This window comes from Cynocephalus volans, chromosome 10 (genome assembly GCF_027409185.1).
Source record: "Cynocephalus volans isolate mCynVol1 chromosome 10, mCynVol1.pri, whole genome shotgun sequence".
Classification (NCBI taxonomy): domain Eukaryota; kingdom Metazoa; phylum Chordata; class Mammalia; order Dermoptera; family Cynocephalidae; genus Cynocephalus; species Cynocephalus volans.
The window spans coordinates 28330604-28340930 of NC_084469.1; the positions used below are offsets into that span (position 1 = coordinate 28330604).

A 10327-nucleotide genomic window follows, 5' to 3' on the forward strand; every position below is an offset into this window, starting at 1 on the left:
GGCCTCAGCGCCTGCTCACCTGCCTTCCACCACCACCTACCCTGCCCCAGCCCTTGCTTCTTAGAACCTCCTGCCCATCCCTGCCGTGTTTGAGTAAAGAAAGAGGCAGGTGGCTTTTTTTTTCCTTCCAGTATCAGAAAGAACAAACCGTAGATATTTCTTTGAATACATCCAAATTGTCAAGTGCTCAAGGGTCTCAGAGCATTGTAAGCTCAGCCTCCTGCTGTGCCTCCGGGTGTCTGTGGATGTCTTCTATCTGTCCTGAAAGCTGAATTGATAGCTCTATGGGTTCCCTAGAGCCACAGCAGGGACTTTTGTCACAACGAAAGCAGGTGCAATGATAATTGCCTTCATTGAAAGTCGTTGGAACCTAGGGAGCCAAGTTGTCTGGTGTTTTCTTCAGACAACAATACTTAGTTTGTTGTGCTCTTAACTGATGCGACACATCCCCTTGGACAGAGCCCGCAGTCGGCTTCCTAGTCCTGAGTTTGCCAGGGTGAAGCTCAGCAGGGTCTCGGCAAAGAGGGCATTCTGGGACCCGAGTCTCCTAGGTCATATGTAGAGAGCAAATGCTTCCTGCATTTGGAAGAGCAAATTACATGGCATTTATTGATGAAAATGGATTTTTCTACCCAATTTTGTAGTGTTGTCATTTAAGTGGTAAATGTAATTTTTTAATTGCATTAGGAGAATTTCCCAAGGCTTTGCTCTGCCCCAGTGGAGACACTTGGGTGAGCTCAGAACAACATTGTGAACAGCATGGCAGGAGAGAGCAGCGTTCTGAGACGTCCTTATGAGACTCTTGTCTTAGGAGTATTGTGTTAAGTTTGGGCAAATCATTCTAGACGTGGAGAGAATCTGAAATAGACCAGTAGAGTAAGTAGAAGTGCGCGATTGTGAATGTGTTATGCAAATGGAAAGCAGGTTTTCTTTTGTTAAGTTATTCACTAGGGAACCAACTGTAGTTCTTTCTAATCCTGTCTTTTTCTCCAAACCTGCGTTGCTGAGAGTTGCAGAAAGGAAGGCTGTGAAGACACGTGCAACAACGTGCAACACTTCAGTGTGGACCAAATGACATCAGTCAATGAGGGGTTCAGGTTAGCTTGCAAGGTGGAAGCAATAATTTTTAAAACTCATTGATTAAAAACAAACACTCCTAAGTGCATCTGGGAGATACAGTTTAGTTGTTAATTGAAAAGCTTTTTTTCAAGGCTGGCCAGTTAGCTCAGTTGTTTGGAACACAGGCTCATAACACCACATGGTGTTCTTAGAACAGGTCATGGGTTCAGATCGCCGTACTGGCCAGCCACCAAAAAAACAAAAAGAAAAACCTTTTCTCTTATTCTCTTAAAATATGACTTTTATGTAACAAGGATGATGTGTATTGTCAGAGAAAAGTGGTTTTCCTTTCAAATCACAGACCTGTAAAAAGACTTAATTTGAACCTTTTCACTTGACACATTTCCTGTTTCTAACCTTAAGAAATCCAGAATAGTATTTGACAAAAACTATGTTTTAAATTTATCTTTGCCATCTGTCCCACTCCATTCTGCTTTGTGACTTCTTCATTTAACAATAAATTATCTAAAAAATAAAACTTAGAGATGCTTTTCTTTTTTTAAGTAAAATTATAATGTTTGGTTAAGCAAAATGAGAAAAACAGTTCCTCATCTTGAGAAACTTTAAGACATTATTATATGTAACAGTACAACTCTGCAGGTATGAGAAGATTTGCCAAAGGGCTCCTGGGCACAGACAGTTTTAAGGGAATCGGTGTCCAGTTCGATGTGTACTCTCCCTAACATTGATCTGCCCGAAAATGCACCTGCCAGTGGGGATGTCAAGCTGCTTCTCGTTTCCCTCCTCTCCTTTCAAATTGCCTTTCCCCCACTTTGCATGAGAACTTCATGTCTTAGTCCGACCCATCCTAATTTTATTGTGATACATGGCTTTGGGCTGGAAAAACCTGCAGGCATTAGGCAAAGAGGCAGGTAGAACCGTTGGTGCCTGGGCATCAGGAACCCACTGGTGGCTTCACGTCTATGGGTATTCTACACATAATTCTGTTAAGGGTGGAGTACAGTAGTCCCCCCATGTGCAGGAAATACATTCTAAGACCCCCAGTGGATGCTTGAAACCACACCAATTGCTGTTGGTCAGAACACGCACGTTTCTGTTCGGTTTCCTGTTGGCATCCGTGTGTGACATTCCTTCTGTGTTAGTCCGTTTTTGTTGGTTATAAAAGAATACCTGAGACTGGGTAATTTATAAAGAAATAAAATTATTTCTTACAGTTTCAGAGGCTGGAAAGTCCAAGGTCCAGGGAACGCATCTGGTGAGGCCTTTCTTATTCTTGGTGGTGACTGCAGCGACACAGGGTGTCACATGGCAAAATGGTGAGGAAGAGAGCGCTAACCTCCTCACTTGCTCCCCTTTTAAAGCCATCAGAATACGGCCATTATTCCATGAATGGTTCAACCCATTCACCAGGGCACAGTCCTCACAATCTAATCACCTACAAAAGCCCTGCCTTTTGATTACCTTAAGGGGATTTCCCACCCTCAACCCTGTCACAGTGGGGATTAAGTTTCAATGAGTTTGGGGGAGACATTCAATCCACAGCACCTTCCCTCCAGGTGTAGGGTAGGGTACCTGTCACATCAGGGGAGAAGGGGGCGCAAGAAGGTCAGAGAGATCTTCCTTCTGCTGTTTTCTCAGTTTCCTTGGGCTTGAAATACTCAGTATGCCAAAGTGCCGTACTTTGGAGTAGCATTTCCTGCACCCTATCAGTCCCTTTGGGCAAAGCAAAGAGAGGCTCAATAAGAAACATTGAACACAGAGGCCACTTATATCACTCAAGCATCGATTCATGGCAAGGCTCTGTGCCTTACGTATTTGTCTTTTGGTTACAACTCAGAAGTAAATATGCCCCAGGGATGCATAGTATCATTTCTCTAAGTTTTTAAAAATCTAGTCTCTTTTATTAAATTAAGTCTGATTTGGCTGATTGGGATAACCATGAGGGCTAATTTTGCCAAGTAGGTTATATGGTGTAGATTTGCCATAAAATGAATTGGCTAAGCAGTGGTTCCAAGGTTTTGAGGGAAAAATATTTAAAGCACACAGTATTAAAGCTATAGTTGTGTGTGTGTGTGTGTGTGTGTGTGTGTGTGTGTGTGTAGAGAGAGTCAAAAGTGTGTTGAAACTCATAAAGTTTCAATTTCCCCAACCTTTTTGACTACATCAGATTAAGCTCGTGTCCCCAAGAGAGAATGTAGTTGGTATAATTAATAATATGATAATCTTAGAGACCTTTTTTGGTATACTTTCCAGAAATTTAATAAGTGAATGACCGTATTGATTAGGTAACAAATCCTATTGCAAGGAATGCCTCTTTTTAAAATTAAATTCTGATAAATTTATTTCAGTACAGTCACTATCAAGTGGTTTGTTTTTATCACTATTTCCCAAAGTACTTATTGAGGAATATAAATAAGATCAAATATAAATATGATCAAATAACTTTGGGAAATAAAAAACTGAAAAATGCTAAATATATTTATTGCAGGGCTTCTTGGAAACCTTGTTCTAATCGGGTTTTGCTGCCTAATAACAACACAGAATCACAGTGTTATACAGCAATTCAGCATTTATTTCTTGCTTGTAGATCTATAGGTCTGATAGGGCAGTTCTGCCCCAGGCTAGGTGCTGAGTTCAGATATGTTCCACGTGACCCTAAAGCAGGCTGGAGAGGTGACTTGTGGTACATTCTTCTCAGGATAGAAATCAAAGCTTCCAGAGGAGCAAGGAGAAACAGTCAAGACCTCCTAAGGTCTGTGTTAGGAACTGACACCTGTTACTTCCATGCACATTCTATTGGCCAAAGCAAGTCACGTGGCCAAACCCCACATCACAGGTCAGGGAACCATTCTTTTCCTGCCGGTGTGGGGACAAGTAGTGAATATTTGCTGTATGATAATCTACCCTAGCCTTTAACATGGTAGTTTGCAACGAGAGTCTTCAAAAGGGGCTCTCTGGTAGGCAGCATTTTCTAAACTCACTGGACCACAGAACCCATGAGCATTTCATAGAACTATTGTTTTTTGGAATGAACTTTAAGAAATGCTAGTTTATATGTATATCAATCAGTCCAGTGAGGAAAACCCAAACCTTACTAGATATTTAACACAGAGAGTTGACCCCATAGATGCTGGAAAGCTAAAAGAGCAAACAGGGACACAGAAGGATCCCAGACTATTAGTAGCAGCTACAGGAAGCAGCTCCCACCCCTAATGCCCCTCTTAAGGCAATTTTTCTAGAAGTGAGAAAAAGACGAGCAAATTAAATCCAAAGTAAGAGGAAGGACAAAAATAATAAAGATAGGCATATAAATCAATGAAACAGAACAAATACTTGCGAAAAAATTTAAAGCAAAATTTTGGTTCTTTGAAAACATTGGAAAAAATTGATAAACCTAAGCTAGATTGATAAAATAGCACAAATTACCAATATTATGATTGAATGGAGATCCTACAGATATCAAAAGTATAAGGTAATTTTGCAAACAACTTTATGTCAATAAACTAGACAACATAAATAAAATAAAAAATTCCTTTAAAAAACTTATCTTCCCAAACTGACAAAAGATGAAATAGAACATCCAAATATATATCCACACAAAAAAAACCTCTACACACATACAAACTATATACATAAAATAATAGTGTACATGTATCAAATAAATTGAATTTCTTTCTCAAAGAAAACTCCAGGTCTGCATGGTTTTCACTGGTGAGTTCTACCAAACATTCAAGGAAGAAATAACACCAAACTTGCACAAACTTGTTCAGAAAACAGAAGAAGAAGAAATATTTTCCACTTTGTTCTGTAAGGCCAGCATTACTGTGATTCCAAAATCTGACACAGACATTGAAAGAAAACCCCAGACCAATATTATTCATTACTATAGACATAAAAGTTCTTAACAAAAATAACCAAATCAAATTCAGTAATATATAAAAAGATCAGGAATGCAGCGTTGATTTATCATTTAAAAATCAATTATTGTACACAATTCACCACGTTAACAGACTAAACCAGTGACAACAAAGAACATATGGTTATCTTAATAGATGCAGAGAAAACATCTGACAACCTTCAACACCCATTTATGGTAAAAGCTCTCAGCAAACTAGGAATAGAAGGGAACTCTCCCAACGTAGTAAAGGGAATCTATGAGAAACCTTCAGCGAACATCATACTTCACGGTGAAAAGAGTGGACGTTCCCCTCTTGGTTTGAGAACAAGGCAGGTAATTTGCTCTCAACGCTCTGATTCAACATTGTGCTGAACTGATCCATGCAACAGTGCAAGGAAACGAAAGATGTGCAGATTAGAAAGGAAGGAATGATTCTTTCCCTATTTGCAGGTGACATAATCATTACATAATATCATACTTAATGGTAAAATACTGAATGTTGTCCCCCTAAGATTGGGCAAAAATACCCACTTTCGCCAGTAAAATTAGGCAAGAAAAATAAAAGGTATAAATATTGGAAAGGCCTCAGGGTGGCCAAGGCTTTTGGGGGCAAGGGGAGTCACTGCCTCTGACCCCAGGGATCCCCCTCCCTTCAGGAAGCCCCAGGCTAACCCCCAGAATTGCCGAATTCCTGTCCGGAGTCTCTCAGGGACAGTGTGTGGGGCTGACAACAAGGTGGGCATCCCGGTGGTTCTAGACTTGGGATGGCCAAATAGCAAGGTGAAGTTCAAAGTTTGAAACTGGATGATGGTTCAGTTACAGAAGGAGTGGGCGATCAAGTACTGTGCAGTTGTGGTCCGTTTTCCTTTGATTGCCACCCTGGTATATGCACTTTTCAGAAACATACATGGAAATATTCACCCAGAAAACCACGTGCAGGTAAGGGTGCTTCGAGAACAACTTCAGGCAGAACAGGATGGGCCTGCAGTGGCTCGACAGCAGTTCTACATTGACTTATACTGTCCAATCTGTTTACATCAAGCCTTGTCCCTGTCGAAGCAGCTGTGGACATCTTTTTTTGTGGTGCCTGCATTACCACGTACTGGAAATATAGTTCATGGCGTGGGGCAATCAGTTGTCCAATCTCTAGACAAACGGTAACTTTACTCCTAACAGCATTTGGTGAAGACGATCAGTCTCAGGATGTTGTAAGATTGCATCAAGATATTAATGATTGCGACCAGAGATTCTCAGGGCACCCAGATCTGTTATGGGAAGAATTATGGATCGACCCACTTTACTGAGGCATGAATTCAGGGACATGTTTTCAGTTGGGGGCCTTTTCTGGATGTTCCGCATTAGGATACTACTTTGTTTAATGGGAGCTTTTTTCTATCTTATATCACCTCCAGTTTTTGTACCTGAAGCGTCGGATGGAATTCTAAACATTCTAGATAATTTGTTTGTCATCTTTTTCTTGCTTATCTACATTTCTATTATGTATTGAGAAGTGATAACCAAAAGGTTAAATAGGTGGGGAAAATGAGTTTACCAGAAAGTCTGAGCTGATGTTTAAAAATCAAACAGAAGGACCCCGTGGGAGTATAAAGCATTTGAATATTATCTCACAAGTTTAAAACTACTGTATGACAAACACTTGATTATCATTTGACAAATGCTGGTCATATGCAAGCTAAAACTAGAATTTTACATGTTGCAGGATCTAATATTAAGGTAAGAATTGTAAAGATCTACAGTTGTATCTCGATTCTGTTTTGTCTACAAATTCTCTGGAAAAAACATGGAATTATATAAAAAGGTATGCTTTTATATCTTTTTCTTTTCTCCAAAATTTCTTAGATTAATTGGATGTATAATACGGCATTGTTAAAAGTACAATTTATCTAATTTATCCTCCTCAATGGGTACCTATGTGATAATATACAGCTATGAAACTCATCTAAATATTTTTGTTACAATAAAATCTTATACGATATTGGGGAGGGGGGACGACCAGAAAGGAAGAACCAAAACTGTCCCTATTCATGGGTGACATGATTGTTTACATAAAAAATCTTAAGAAATTAACTGAAAAATTACAAGAACTAATAACTGAATATACCAAGGTGGATATACAAAAATCAATTGTGTTTCTACATACTAGGAACAAACAAGAATGAAATATAAAAAATTCCATATATAATGTCACAAATCATAAAAATACTGAGGAACAAATACAACAAAATACATGCAAAGTCTTTATATTGGACACCACAAACCACTGCAGAGAAAATAAGTGAGGAAGTATGTTCCTGTAACCAAGTAACCAAAATGTCCATCCATCAACAGGAGAATTGATAAACTGTGTGTGTATTCATGTAATAGAACACTATACTTAGCAATAAAAAGAAATAAATTACTGATACATGTGACATCTTGGATGAATGTCATAGAGGTAATGTTGACTGGCACCCAAGGATACATAACTGTGTGATGCCATTTATGACTTTCTAGAACAGGCAAAAGGAATCTAAATGGAAAAATTATTGCGTAGGTGTGTGTGGGGTAGTGGGTAACTTACTGGGAAGGGACATGAGGGGACTTTCCGTGGGAATGGAAATGTTTTATATCATGATGGGGGTGGCTTCCATGTGTATATAAGTTGTCAGAATTGTACAGTTAAGATTTGTGCATTACAATGTAATTTTATATGATTCGAAGAAAAGAAAATCATAAAAAATAACAATTGAAAGGGGGAGTGGGTGATAACAGAGATGAAACAAGAATGGTGGATTGAAAATTCTCGAAACTGGGTGATGGGTACATTGAGTTTCATTATGCTACATTCACTTTGTACATATTTGAAATTTTCCATTATAAAAAGCTGAAAAAAATTTATTTTTATAATGTTTCTATCACACAACTGATACGTGCTCACTTTTTTAAAAATCAGAAAATACATATTAGCAAAAATAAAAATCACTCATATTCCCCCCAGAGGTAAACCACTGGTAATTTTTGGGAGAACTGCCGCTTTTCCTGGTGGTAAGAGTGGACCAGTCTAAGGGAATATATCGCTTTTAGATGGTGGCACTGTGAAAACTGTTTTCAACTTCACAACAGTGCAGACATTAAAATCAAGTCCTCAGAGCATGAGGGGACTTTTTATTTTTTAATAGGAGATTTCTGCTTATTTTTCCTGGCTTCTTTTTCAGAATGAGAATGCAGGGGTCTTGGGTGTGTCAAACCGATTGATTGCCTCAGGTAATTACAAATCACTCCTTTTCTCCAAAAGCCCTGGGCCTTTGTTTAGGTAATTAAGCCAGCAAGTACAATTAACAGGATGTCCCCAATGCCAAGACATGACCTTCCCTAACTGGAGGACTTCTTATGAAGCAACAAGGGTCTGAAAAGCTTAGTTTAAATGAGTTCTTGTTACTTTTTTCTTGTTTATAGCCACTTACTTTCAAAAGGACACAGGAATGACTACAGTAAAAGACACCTTCTGTGTGATAGAGGCACTGGAAGAGAATAATCCAAGTGATTCATTTTCAGAAATGACTTATCTGAGGGTGTTTTATTGAGATGGTAGTTACCAGTCCCTTTTGTTTCCTGGAGGGTTGCTGAACAGATAAGGCTCTCCCTGAAATGGTAATTAGTTGCTAGCTCCTTTTGTTTTCTTCTTTCCCTGGTGTTTCCACCTTCACAGGGCTTTTTTAGTGGGCCTTTTTTGTGGGCTTGTCCTGAGCCCCCAGACAAACGAATTCCTTGCAAGGGGATACTAAATTTTAGGCGGTGTTTGGGAAGATTGTGCACCCCATAGTACTCAGCCAGTGAGGATGTGGGGGGAGGGACTTGTGTACTAGGGAATAAATTGCTTGCTACAGCCCTTTTCTGTGTACCTGTCGCATTCACAGACACCTGGACTTGCAAGGCCGTTACTAAAGTCTCACTTCGCTGTACCTCGTGTCTCTGTGTCCGTCCTTTGGCATTGGATGTGTGAGGGCATTTCTCACAGCACTAGAACTCTTTCTATTGGTTGCTGTGAATCTGTTTTTTTTGAAAACTGGCCCGTTTTAAAGTTCATTTTGGTTACATGGCACATAGCACAGGTGACTCCATTTTGGTTTGGTCTGGTCTGTTGGACCTAGTGTGGGAGCTTAGTCCAAAACAATGGCCTCCCATAAATTTTTAACACTAGTGTAAGGAAGTGAGCCCCTAAAGGACAGGGCTTTTTCCTGGTGCTAAGCTCTAAGAGGACTTTATCCCCACCTGTATCTATATAAAGGATGCAAAATCAAAGATCCACACGTTCTTCCTATGCCATTTCCTATTTGGCTCTTGGGAAAGGCAAGGAAGGCATTTAAAATAGGCACTAATCAAGAGCTGGACAGGTACACACAGACTCTGAGCCAGAACACCTGGATCAAATCCCAGCTCCATCACTTATTAGCGTGTAACGTGAGACAAGTCCCTGCAGTGCTCTGTAGAATGGGGATAAGAAGCATTCTTTTTGCATTTTGCATGGAGATGTTGTGAGGATTAAATGAACTGATATGTGTGAAGTGCTTAGAACAGCACCTGCATGAGGTAAAAGCTACACAATTGTTTATTGCTTTAATTATCTTTCACCTTGTAATTTCATTTCCAAGAACATATTCAAAGCATTGGAAAATTGCACTAAAATGTGTGCATAAGCATATTCACTGCAAAATTATTTAGAATAATCAAAATATAGGAAACTAAATGTCCACAAATAGGGTATTAAATAAATAGTTCATATGATAGAATTCTAGGCCAGCATTACAAAGTGTGATGTGGATGTCAGTTTAGTGACTTGGGAAGATGTCACGCCATACTTTTAAGAGAACCATTAAAAGACAACATATGTATTATTATCTCATTAATTTTCTTTTCCTGTGTTTAGATATATTATAGAAAAAGACTGGAAAGATGGATACCAAAGAGATGAGGCTTGCTCTCTCAGAAAGGTGGGATTATGAGGTGTTTTTTAAACTTTTTTTCCTTATCTGTGTTTTCTAATTTGCCTGTGATATACATGCATTTCTTATGTAATTTGAAAAGTAAAACCTGAGTGTAGAACATCATACAGCTTCTTGTGATCCAGTTTAAGTGTAGAGAAACCAGAGAGTTAAATGGCTAGTCTGTCTGTCCCTTAGACTAGGGTCAAGACCTGGGGAAAGTCTGAGATTTAATGCTCTTTGCAAGTTAACAATTAGCAAGCTAACAAGTTTCATGGATGTTGGCTAACACCTTGAGACTCTTGGGTCAGAGACAAAGGATGGTTTATTAGTCACACAATAGCATTAGCCAGAGTGTTAGCATTTG

The 10327-nt window shown here is 39.2% G+C and overlaps 1 pseudogene; it reads left to right on the forward strand.

The window, feature by feature from the left end:
- Positions 1-5742: 5742 nt before the first annotated feature.
- LOC134387310 (E3 ubiquitin-protein ligase RNF170-like) lies at positions 5743-6524 on the forward strand (annotated as a pseudogene).
- Positions 6525-10327: the final 3803 nt, after the last annotated feature.